Source organism: Dioscorea cayenensis, chromosome 20 (genome assembly GCF_009730915.1).
Source record: "Dioscorea cayenensis subsp. rotundata cultivar TDr96_F1 chromosome 20, TDr96_F1_v2_PseudoChromosome.rev07_lg8_w22 25.fasta, whole genome shotgun sequence".
Lineage (NCBI taxonomy): Eukaryota > Viridiplantae > Streptophyta > Magnoliopsida > Dioscoreales > Dioscoreaceae > Dioscorea > Dioscorea cayenensis.
The window spans coordinates 1,948,062-1,960,660 of NC_052490.1; the positions used below are offsets into that span (position 1 = coordinate 1,948,062).

A 12,599-nucleotide genomic window follows, 5' to 3' on the forward strand; every position below is an offset into this window, starting at 1 on the left:
CTCATAAAGGATTTCCCTTCTGAGTTTATTTTTATTTTGCATCATCGAGTTGTATTCATTGCTTTATCCTTTATATACACTCGGTTTATTTTGTCTTTATTGAGATTCACTGAACCCCCTCGTGTATGCGTGCAGATGGTTTGTCTTCTTGCGAATTGAGACTTAGTCATGGGCACGGCTAAGGTACTGAGGTACTTGGCCGTGTAAGCTTCACAACCCGTTGGAACCCTACTCCCAACGAACTAGCTTCATCAAACGTCACACTGCGAGTCAGGGGAGTATTGTTTTGATTGCTTCTCCCACATTTGCTTTTGAATGATTTATATTTTGAGTGTGCTTGAATGTGTACATTAGGGACAATGTACAACTTAAGTGTGGGGGGGAGTTTCATAGTGCACACATCTTTTCTATTGTTCTTGATTGATATATGCTCACATAGCCAATGGCGGTTCACCTTAGTTGCAATGATTGTATTCTTGAGTTTAGGAGAATTTCTAACATTGAATGTTTTCATGCTCTAGTTCTTGCTTGAATTTCTAGGAATTTTTTGCCTGATTTATACTTAGTGCACTACTCACTCTTTGAACTCTATTGGAAACTCATGTTCGATGTTAAAGGGACTAGTTAGGTTTATTTTCTTGTGCTAAATTCTTAAAAAAAAAATGGAAAATGAAAAGAAAGAACAAAATAGTTTTATTATTTGTGCTTGTTGGGTGGAAAGAGCTACCACCTATGTAGTATAAAGCTACTCTCATAAGTCGGATACTAGCTATGCCCTAATGAGAGAAAGAGCTATCTCATAGGATGAGTGAAAGCTACCACTCCGGTATAAAGAGCTACCACCTTGAAAGTGTGAAAGCCACCTTAGCGGCCGCTTTGGAAAGGGCTACCTTAGAGAATGTGTGAAGCTACTACCCTCTTTGAAATTGTTGTCACTTTTGTAGATAAATAAGTCCCTTGTACTTAGAACTTTGAGGAGTATACCTTGGGTTGTTTTTGAGTGAGTTCACACACGTACATGATTTCGGGTTTTGTTTTCTTTTTGATTCAAGTTTTTAGCTAGAGCATTCATTTTTCGTATTTAGTGTTGGAATTTCCCTTACTTGTAGAATGCTCTCTTTATATACTTTGGTGAACCTAAGGCCAAGCACTTCTAATATCTTCTTCATTGATGCACATAACTTTTTAAATTTTTGCTTGAGGACAAGCAAAAGCTTAAGTGTGGGGGCAGTTTTGGTAAGTGCTTGTGTGAAATGAATGCGAAGCATTCTTTACTTATGTTGAGCATTACTTTTTTCGGGTTTTTACACTAATATGTGTGTTTTTATGTTACTTTTATGCAGGTAGGGTTGTGAGGCCGAGTATGAAGGAAATAGGCCAATGTGGATCACAATGCACCGATTTTGGAGGAAATCTTACTAAGGTTCAAACGCTAAAACATAGGTCGATGTGAGATGCTAGAATGTGTGCCAACCTCCTTGTATTCGAGTTGGCACATCCATTTGGAGGGGCACAGAGGCAGTCACTCGAGCATTCCGACTTATGCACATAGAACAAGAGTTCCACCAACGTGTACACCATTGAAGAAGTAAGTGATCCACGACATGAACGTGTGCCCGTTTACGTTACCCCGATGAAAATATGGAATTGGGAAGCTATTCAGGTCGAATACTGTAGAAGAGCACTGTAGCAACACTGAAGTATGTACTGTAGTAGCACTATTCACATCCGACCGAGAAACCAGAGAAACAGAGAAGTATGTATGGTAGCAGCACTGTAGCAACATTGAAGTATGTACGGGCGCGTGGAGCATCCACGCCCGTGGAATCGCGCGATTTCAGCCCTATTTAAAGCTGATTCAGCCCCAATTTTTGTATTCTTTTCTCCATCTTTTCCACAACTTGCGATAGGGCTTCGGCTAGGGTTTCGAGGGATATTGGCCAGGTTTTTAGAGAGGTTCTATGGCTCCAACATCGCGCGTCATTTTGAAGAAGGTTATTGGGAGAGCTTTCGTCGGCACCGATCCGGCGAGGTGTACCCTAGGCCGGACAAAGGATCCCTTGCGATGAGTAGAGGACTCTCCACAAGACCATCGACACGACCATCGAGTGGTTTTCTTTATGGATTCATTGCTTTTACATTCTATTTCTTTGATTGTACTTAGCTCCATGCAGAGCTAAACCCCCAGTGGGTACTCGGGTATTGTGAACCCTAGGATGTATTTGTTACTTTGAACCTCTTTATTATGCTTTCAATAAATTGATGTTTATTGTGAGTTCCAACCTTGAATGCTTGATTGTATGAACATTTCCTCTAGAGTGACACTAGGGTTGAGAGTTCTTGTTGGTAACCTTGTGAGTGAGTGACACACCACGAGCGTTAGACAAAGCTAGGTTGGAGAGAGTTGAGAGGGTAAGTCGAGAGGTACAGGAGCGTCCCCTTTCCCCTCCGACGTGATAGATTCTATCTCCGTTCCTCGAGTTCTTTGTGGCCATAATAGAGTGAATGGTCTAAGGGATGAACTTCCGCTCGCGCTTAGTTGCGTGTGCAACGGAGTGAAGCATTGAGGTGATCTTAGTATCTAGGGCTCAATTATGGTTAGGGACCTTCCACCTTGACCAAAGGGTTAGGTCTATTATAAGGAAGAGATTTATCACTTGGAATCCCCAGGGCTCATTGCAACTCTATGCGAGTGCGAGGTGTTGAGATTGTTCGATTTCTCCTCCGGGACATGTATAGAGTTAGGCATAGTTGACCTTAGATTTGGGACTATGTAATTAAGGATTTCCATGACTCACCATTGCATTGATTAGGAAGCATAATAGAGGGTTCTTGCACTTGAAACAAATATCCTAGGTGAAGCATTATTTGGGTACCCCATCTTTATCGATTGCCTTACCCCCTTTTTTACTTTTGCTATCTTTCTTGTTGCTTTTATTGTTGAGAATTGAATCATTATCACACTCCTTATCATTGATTTTTCACATAGCTAAGAATCAAATTAAGTGTTTTTACTCCCTACTCCCTATGGATTCGACCCCGCTCACCCAGGATTATTACTTCGACAAACCCGTGCACTTGCGGGATATACGTAAGGGGACCTTGTCACTCATCCATATACAACAGTTTGCCGACAGAACTCACTATAATTCCAATGATCGTCGGAGTCCACCAGTTGTGCCTCAGGTTGGGAAGTATAATCTAAACCGGGACCGAGCATAAATGGTCCTTAACAAGTGGGAAACCCGGGGACCATTGACGAAGAAGAAGAGGACGATCGTTAAAGTGACAATCGCACGCATGAGCTACCTACGACACTTTTGTGGGCGCTCTGATGCCGACAGACCAATGCAGCCTAATTGCACCCAGGCTTATTTGATCCTCTTGCTAACCGAGATTCTACAACATAGCTATAGCTATTATTTGGTCGAGCTAGCAACCTAATTTTTGATATAAGCCTATTGAACCTCCATTCGTAACCAACAAGCAACGGAAATATTGTGCGCTAGTTCTTCCGAATTTGATTTAGATTCAGAATCAATTAGAAAAACGGCGATAAACATACAATCTTCGTTTGTCCAAAAAGAAGATTTTACCAACCCCCACGACCTTTATAGTGGGTTGAGCTTTCTTTCTAGCTTAGCTGTTAGCGCTTAGGCCTCTTACTAACTAACTCTTGCTATAGCATATGCATTGGCATGTCCTCACGATATACTTAAAAAAACAAAATTTCTTGCATATGGTTGCGCTACCTATGCTAGCTCTAATCCCACTATGTTAGCTCGTTTGGTTCGGAGCTCTCTCTTACTCTGTCTGTTCTTTTTAGCACCCCTTTCCTTTTGTGTTGGCTGGTTGAGGTGTGCGCTATTGGTTGGCTTCTTTCTCATTCAGCATCATATACTTAGAAATCCTCTGTAACAGAAAGAAAAGCGAAACTGTTTGCTTCCTTCCTTAATGTTTCATTTCTCTGATGTTCTCTTTCAATGGTAGTAAATCCAACCATGTGCTCTGCTTATTCAATGGGAAAAAATAGGTGGGACTCTCACTAAAGCATGAAAGATTGAATCTCACCATCACAAACAAGGGCCAGCACTCTCACCAAAGAAAATCATTTGAAAAGCGATACGATAATTGGCTATACAGAGGAATCCCTACATGTACTAAGACTCTATTAGATTCGAGAGGAAGGCAAAAAGGAGTATCTTTTTTCTATATGATATTGGAAGAATTCCTACACTCAGAATAGGAGAGCAATGGTCACTATGGGGACTCTATGGGGTATAGGAAGAAGGGGAATATAGATACTGGTGACTGCTATACTCGTATAGCCATCGAAGCACTTATTTTCTGATACTGTCTGGAAATACCCTAGCTTAAAATAGCCTAGTACAGCTAAAAAGATCTTGAAAGGACAATACAAATCTTAACAAGAAAGACTCGAATAGGGCGAAGGAATCCTGGTATACACCTGTCTAGATTATAAGCACTATTCTCAAACTCTTAGATAACTACTAAGCAGATAAATAATAAAATAAAGAAAGTCTAAATATCCTTAGTAGGGACCTTATTCGTTCGCCATGGAAGGCCTTAGAAAATAGCTTAGCAAGAGAGCAGTCGCTTTAAGCTTAATCTCATCCCCATAGAAGTTGCAATGGACCCTATAATGCCAAGGAATAGATAGAGAAAAGCGAAAGCTATGGATAGCTATGAATTACTCCGAAAGAGGAATGAATAAAAGAAACTGCTCTTTTTCTTGGCGATTCTACCCTTTCCCCTTTAGTGAATAACTAGCTTTCCTAAGACCATCGCTATGGAAATGTCTGGCTCCATTAGCTGGTAGCTATCATTGGGTTGATGGGCAACTACTACTTATCCGTAACAACTATACTGATTGTTCGAAGGCTTTTACTAATTACGTGTAGGTAGCTATTCATGAGAGGTAGGCAACTTCTACTCGATCGAAAGGAACTAACCCAGACCTAGATCTAATCTAATAAGTAAGTTAATAAAAAAGAAAAGGGCTTCTCATCTAATGCTTTCGAGCTTGCCGGAGAATGCCCTATATATACGATAAGATAAGGGGAAAGAAAATCTTGAGGTCAATCTAGCTAATCATTAGACCTAGGGCAAATCTATATCTTCTCTTTAGCCCCTCCTCCCATGGACATAAATCCATCTATCTATCACCTGACTAGGGAAATCTATAGCCCTATTATTTACACTACTATTCTTCTACATATCTAGACTAGAGGAAACACTGTTATCGAGATGAGGAAGGCACCACACTAGATGCAGAGACAATAGAAAGCACAACACTTCCTTACTGGCTCCCTTTACAAAGATAAGCATTTTTTATGGCATTACATCTCTTTTGTGTAAGAAACCTTCCCTAAGCAGGCTTCAAGGCGGATTACTCTAACACTGGTGAAAAAGTGGACTTTTTGTTTGCCTCCTGGCTTTTAATATGAAAGCAAGGAGTGAGTTTAGTTTAATAGATCCTTATCTCAAAAGAGATTGCTCGCCAATGCTAAATTTCTATACTTTCGAGAAAAGGAGTCTGTCTACGAGAAGTTGTTTCTTTGACCGTGTTAGGTCTAACTTTGAGAGGAGAAAGGCGTGTGAACGCAAATACTTACAAGGAAGGGAGCGAGCGAAGAAGCTTACGAAATGAGTCAGCTTTATAAAGCTTTTAAAATAGCATTTCTCGAAGCAAAAACATTATCCTGGGAAGGTAGCACCAAGCCAGGTGTGTGGGAGTCCTATTAAGATAGAATTTGACACAACTTCTACTTCTAAATCTCAGTTCATTTGATAAGGCCAGACTCAAAACCTCTTCTTGAAGTCGAGTCAAGAATAAAAGTGTAAAGTGTGAAAGCTAAAGCATTCTCTTGCGGTAGGTAGAATGTCCTAATCCTAAGGGAAGGATACTAGGGCTATCATAAGCTAAGGCAGTCTAATCAGGATGTCAAAACGTCTCTGATAAAATTGTAAAAAATTTTATCACATGTCCTAGCTGGATAAACAGAAGCAGGAATTGACCAAGCGAACTTTTCGTCCACTTCCTCTTACGAATCCATAGGTGACACAGACTGCATAGAGCAAGAGAGCCCGTTCATATACATCGCACTTGCTGGAGAGAAAACAACAAAGGCGGACAAAGTTCCCATATCAAGAATAGAATGACTTGAGCATACTACTTCGTTTGATATGATATACTGAGTGAATAATACAAAACTTTATCGAACTATCAAAGTCACAAGAGTGCATGAATTCGTGCTTTCGCGAGGGCTGTTGCAAGAAGAACTGGACCATGTAATTAGAGTTAGAAATTCTCATGCAGAAAGAAGTCACTAGAGAACAGTTCATACCTGGACAAGATTGAATGAAGGCATACCTTACGAGAATAGCCCTTTTTATTGGGCCCCACCTCTAAAACATTCAACCCATACTAAAAATAGGATATACTCTAACTGGGACGAAAGTATGAATTTCTATTTTTAGTATGGCCTATATGATGGCGAATTTCAAGCATAGGGGAAGGGCGCAAAGGTGGGGTAGGTAAAGGTTTCCCAGCTTCATATTTCCACATTTGTATGATACAATGTCGAGAGGGAGGGAATATAAAAAGACATGCCCCTGCTTGATAATATTCACTACCAGTTGGTTCTCGTTTAGATAGGACATCAATAAAATCTATGAAGATTGGAATCCCCGCCTGTCTTCTTTCCTTCTTTTGTACGCAGAGGACTTGGATGTCAACCTCGTTCATGTTCCATAAAGGAAAGTTAAGTCTCCGCCATACGGAACAAGATCTTGATAAATGACTTTGACAGTCGACATGCGTGTCGCTCTTTCCTTTGCTGCCTGCACTTGATAAAGTTGGTTTGGCTACTCTTTCTATAACGTTCTTCTTTTGATCTCTCATAAAGCAAGTAGGGCACCAAGGTATGGCTCATCAAAGCCAACTTGGCCATCATGGCTCCATATTGCAACAATCCTACTCACATTAGCTGCTGACACCACCATCAAAACTAAAGTAGATTGTTGAGCTTATAGCCTTTTATTTTATGCTGTGAGAGTAGGGATCACATTAGGCATATATATCTATGCTGAATAAAATATTCAGGCGACAATGTTCTATCCTTTTCTTGTTACAACAGTTGTAAATGCCTCTTGTTTTTGTGGTATTCACTCACCTTCTTTTTTTTATTAAAAATAGTATTTTACTCCTACTCTCACATCGAACGAGAAAGAGATCTAAAGCATCTTGAAGAAAGTCAAGCAGGAATAGATATGCCTGCCCCAAGATATAATTCATTTCTATGCTTTGCTATTATAGGAGTACTCTACAACTTGTTTTTCACATTGGCTATTCCTTACTGATTGGCATCTCAAAACAAAATCTTTCGTGGTCTCTCCCAGAATTGGATTTGGATAGAGAATAGTCGGGAAAGTGGGAGGGGTCTCAGATGTAGTAAGTGTTCATTCAGCATAACAACAGACTGGCTTGACAAAGGGAAGGCCTTGACTTGAATCACCTGAAGTTTGCAGGGCGGGAACATATCTCTTGGAGGGTTAGATTGGAGCGAAATGCCTAATGTGTTCCTTGTCCTTATGTGCTTTTCTGTCACATACTTTGTTTCTACGGGCCTATTATCAAGTGTCAACCAAACCAATGTTGAATGCCTTTCTTGATGATATCTGTAGGGGAATAGAATCTGTTGTTTGATTTTTGATAATGGGAATAGAATCCATTCTTTGCCTTGATTGACAACAAAGGGAAGGAGTATAGGCACCTCCCTTCATAGCGGAAGGCCTTTACTTGAAGCAAGCAAAAGGCTGGACTAGAGTGGGAATAATATCATCTTTTGTTTTTGAATCATCTGGCTTTCCTAGCGTTCTTACTTAGAACTTGACTTGCCTCCACTTTCCTTTGACTAGATTGAATAGGGGACTTTCTTCTGCTTCCTCTTTCAGGTTAATAAGCCAGGACACCGACTGAGCTTCCGTCGTTCCGATCATATGATTCTAGGTAGGCGAGTTCTTATATGTCAGATGCTTTAGAGACCTCGACCCATGAATACTCACAAGGAGTTTGATCACGACTTCTAGTCTCCTCCGGCCTAGGCTAAAACACACCATGAGCTAGAACCAAGGTGCCAGTTGAGTCCATAGGTGTGCTATGCCTAACGGTAACATCACTAAGCTATACCCAGAAATACAAACTAATAAATCCCAAAATTAGTTACCATTTCCAGAGAGGACAGGTGATAGGATTGGAGGCATATACCAAATAGAACAAAATTTCTTCAGCATTACATCAGAATCACCCTCCTTCACTCTCCAGTGTCATTCCAACTATGGAGTACCAACAATATCTATCCGAACAGTGCCTTTCAGTAGTATTGTATAGTACCATAAGGTAGCTTGAGTTTGGCGAGGTGTCAATGTCGGGTAAGTTCTGACTTGCACAGAAGGTGTAACGATCTGGGCACTGTCTTGGAGAGAGGCTCGGTGAAATAGACATGTCTGTGAAGATGCGGACTACCTGCACCTGGACAGAAAGACCCTATGAAGCTTTACTATTACCTTGGATTGGCTTTGGGCCTTTCTACACAGCTTAGGTGTAGGGCAAAGAAAGCCTCCTTCCGGGGGGCCCCAAGCCATCAGTGAGATACCACTCTAGAAGATCTAGAATTCTAACCTTGTGTCAGGATCTACGGGCCAAGGGACAGTCTCAGGTAGACAGTTTCTATAGGGCATAGGGCTCCCAAAGGGTAACGAAGGCATGCAAAGGTTTCCTTTGGTTTGATGGAGATTGGCCCTCGAGTGCAAATACAGAAGGGAGTTTGACTGCAAGACCTACTCATCGAGTAGGAACGAAAGTAACCCTTAGTGATCCGATAGTGTCATGTGGAAGGGACGTCGCTCAATGGATTAGAGTTACTCTAGGGTTAACAGGATGATCTTCCCCAAGAGTTCACATTGACAGGAAGGTTTGGCACCTCGATGTCGGCTGTTCACCACCTGGGGCTATAGTATGTTCCAAGGGTTGGGCTATTCGCCCATTAAAGTAGTATAATGCGTGAGCTGGGTTCAGAACGTCGTGAGATAGTTCGGTCCATATCCAGTGCAGGCATTAGTGCATTGAGAGGACCTTTCCCTAGTACGAGAGCACGGGGAAGAATGCACTTTTAGTGTACTAGTTATTGTGCTAACGGTAAACGATGGGTAGCCAAGTGAGGAGTGGATAACTGTTGAAAGCATCTAAGTAGTAAGCCCACCCCAAGATGAGTGCTCTCCTATTCTGACTTCCCAAGAGCCTCTGATAGCACAGCCGAGGTTGAGACGTGTTCTTTGCCCCTACGGGGATGGAGCGAAAGAAGTATTAGGAATCCAAGATAAGTTCACGGCGAGACGAGCCTTTTATCATTACGATAGGTATCAAGTGGAACTGTAGTGATGTATGCAGCTGAGGCATCCTAACAGACCGAGAGATTTGAAACTTGTTCATACACGACCTTATCAATTTGATCAGGCACTCGCCATCTGTTTTCATTGTTTAACTGTTTGACAACATGAAAAACAAAAAAAAAAAATCCCGCTCTCCTTCTCTATCTATTCAAGGGATGGAAGGGCAGAGGCATTTGGTGTCCCTTCCAGTTAAGAATTGGGGCCTCACAATCACTAGCCAATATGCTTTTCTCTAATCCTTTCTTCGTTTATGAGTCGATATTCTGGTGTCCTAGGCACAGAGGAACCACACCAATCCATTCCCAAACTTGGTGGTTTAACTCTACTGTGGTGATGATACTGTGGGGGAGGTCCTTTGGAAAAATAGCTCGATGCCAGAATGAGGAAAACATTAACACCCCTTCAAAAGAAAAAAGAAAATAGGAAAAAGATAAAAAGAAAAAAATGCAAAGGTCATCTTATTCGGAACCCCAATTATGACATCTCTTCTCTCCCACTTCACACCTCGGAACGTATTGTTCTTATAGTCTTATAGAGAGAAGCGCCACATCTTCTTAACCCAAAAATAGCTGAGGAGAGGAAAGGTTCCTTTTTTAGGGTAGTCCCCGGAACAAATCAAGTGTAGACGGGGTGGGGCTTGTAGCCAGAGGATTAGAGCACATGGCTACGAACCACGGTGTCAGGGGTTTGAATCCCTCCTCGCCCACAACATGGCAAAATCGGAAGGACCTTTCCTTTACCTATGGGGGTAGGAAAATCATGATCGGGATAGCGGTCACAAAGCTATTGAACTATGGGTCTTTTGTCGAAATGTAATGGCCTTACCTTTTTTTTTTATTTATCGTGAATGCTTTGATCATTACATATAGTAACCAGGTGGGAATTAGCATATTTTTGTTTTACTCCTCGTAATTCTTCCTCAGTAGAGCAAGTACAAATATTAGTAGCATAGCTAAAATGCGTTCCTCGTCATTGTCATTAATATGTTTGCTCGCGATAATTGTGGCCTTTCGTGAGAATCGATGACTGCATCTTTGATGCAATGCTAGTACATCATCTGAGAATTCTTAATTGGCTAGTTGTAGGTAAATAGCCCCAAGGCTATTTAAAAGATATTATCCTAGATCCACGCCGAGGATGGTGATTCTCAAATATCATAGAACAGAATGGGATACGATGAGATAGAATGCAATAGAAGGGCAGAATCGGTTACCTACTCCCTAACGGTCAAAGAGAGCCCTTTAATTCAATTCTTCATTCTTTAATTAGGATTAATCAAATCTCCCTAAGTGAGGATTCGACCTCACTGAGCCATCTCAGCCATCACCCAACCTCTCTATCACTGAGCTACTGAGGAACAATGGGAGATTCAACCTCATAGATTTCAAGTCCTGTTCTCAACCCATGAACAATATGAGCCCGAAGTTTCCTTCGTAACTCTCAGAACTTCTTCATAGTGGCTCCATTCCATGACTCATTTCATAGGGAACCTCAAAGTGGCTCTATTTTATTATATTCCATCTATATTCCAATTCTATCTCATTTATATATCCCTTTGGTGTCAGTGGCATAACATAAGGAGATGTCATTTGATAGTCTATCCTTTTCTATATGAGAAGTTAAAGAAATCGTCATATAATAGTCGAGAAATTGCATTGAAAAAAGAAAGGAAGGTTTGTTATGATTTTTGAAATCTTTTCTACTAGGTAATCTATTATCCTTATGCATAAAGATAAGAAATTCAGACTTGTGATCGATTCTCTATTATGGATTTACACCACATTCTCCATAGGGCCTAAATGTCTCTTCCTTCTCCGAGCTCGGGTTATGGAAGAAGGAACTGAGAAGGAGGTATCAGCAACAATTAGTTTTATTACAGGACATCTCATGATGTTCATATTGATCTATTATACAGCTCTACATCTAGCATTGGGTAGGCCTCATACAATAACTGTCCTAATTCTAACATATCTTTTTTTTAATTTCTTCTGGAACAAAAAAAACTTTTTAGATTATGGATCAACTACCAAAAAAAAATGCATAATTTCTGCATTCAATGTGTATTCTTGAATAATCTCATTTGAAAATTATTCAACCATTTCATTTTACCAAGTTCAACGTTAGCAAGATTAGTCAACATTTATATGTTTCAATGCAACAACAAGATGTTATTTGTAACAAGAAGTTTTGTTGGTTGGTTAATTGGTCACTTTTTATCCATGAAATGGCTTGGATTGGTATTTATTATTCTGCATCCGTAAAAAATAGATGAAACGGAAGAGATCTGAGCAAATTTAAAGGAAAAAACAAAGGATGAATTCAACTTTCACTTTATGGAGACATGCTAGAAAGATAGCCCTAGTTACGATCTTATCTTGAGACCTCCATAATTGGCGATTGGGAAGACTTAAAGAAGATAAAAAAGAAAATACTTAAGAGTTTCGTGCGGCAGAAGGCATTCCCAGGAGGCCAAAAGGCGAGGGTCGAACCATCATTCCGAGTTTTGCGGTTTGATACGTTCCATTATATTTACTGGCCCGAACCTACCACCTCATGTGCAAAAGTAAAATGGTTATTTCCTTCCTGCTCATCTATTTTCTACTTGTGCGGTGGCGGAGCTCAGCTCTATATGACAGCTGGGTTACAGGAGGAGAGAAAGAGAGCAACTTTTTAACCCTTGTCTTGCTAAATCTTCCTTTTTAGGTTGAAAGTTGCAAAGCCACTCCACTACGGTCTGAGGAGGCCGGATAGAAGGTGGCTTACTAGATTTATGTTGAGCGAAGAGCAGATAGAAGCTAGCTCTTGTTTTGGTTGCAACCATGTCAACATAATATAATTTTAAGTGACCAAAGTAGAGTGGTCTTTACAAAGAAAGAGTAGAGGATAGTAAGTAAGCTTAGAGTTACATTTCCAAAGTGTCGCCTTTTTCACTATTTCCAGAGAAAAGTTGCTCATCTAGTCCTGCGGATCAATTGTTTATGCGCCAGTATGATGCACTCGGAAATCTATCTTTCACCTCTCCTCCTTTCCTTGTCTCCATTCTTCTTGATTTGCTTCTTCCGCTTAAGCGCCAGGTCACCCTAGTTGCATTTCATGAGTTTGGCCAAGATGCCCATCTTTTTTAG

General features: G+C 40.7%; 1 pseudogene; it reads left to right on the forward strand.

The window, feature by feature from the left end:
- Nucleotides 1–11,158: 11,158 nt before the first annotated feature.
- LOC120251859 lies at nt 11,159–12,599 on the forward strand (annotated as a pseudogene).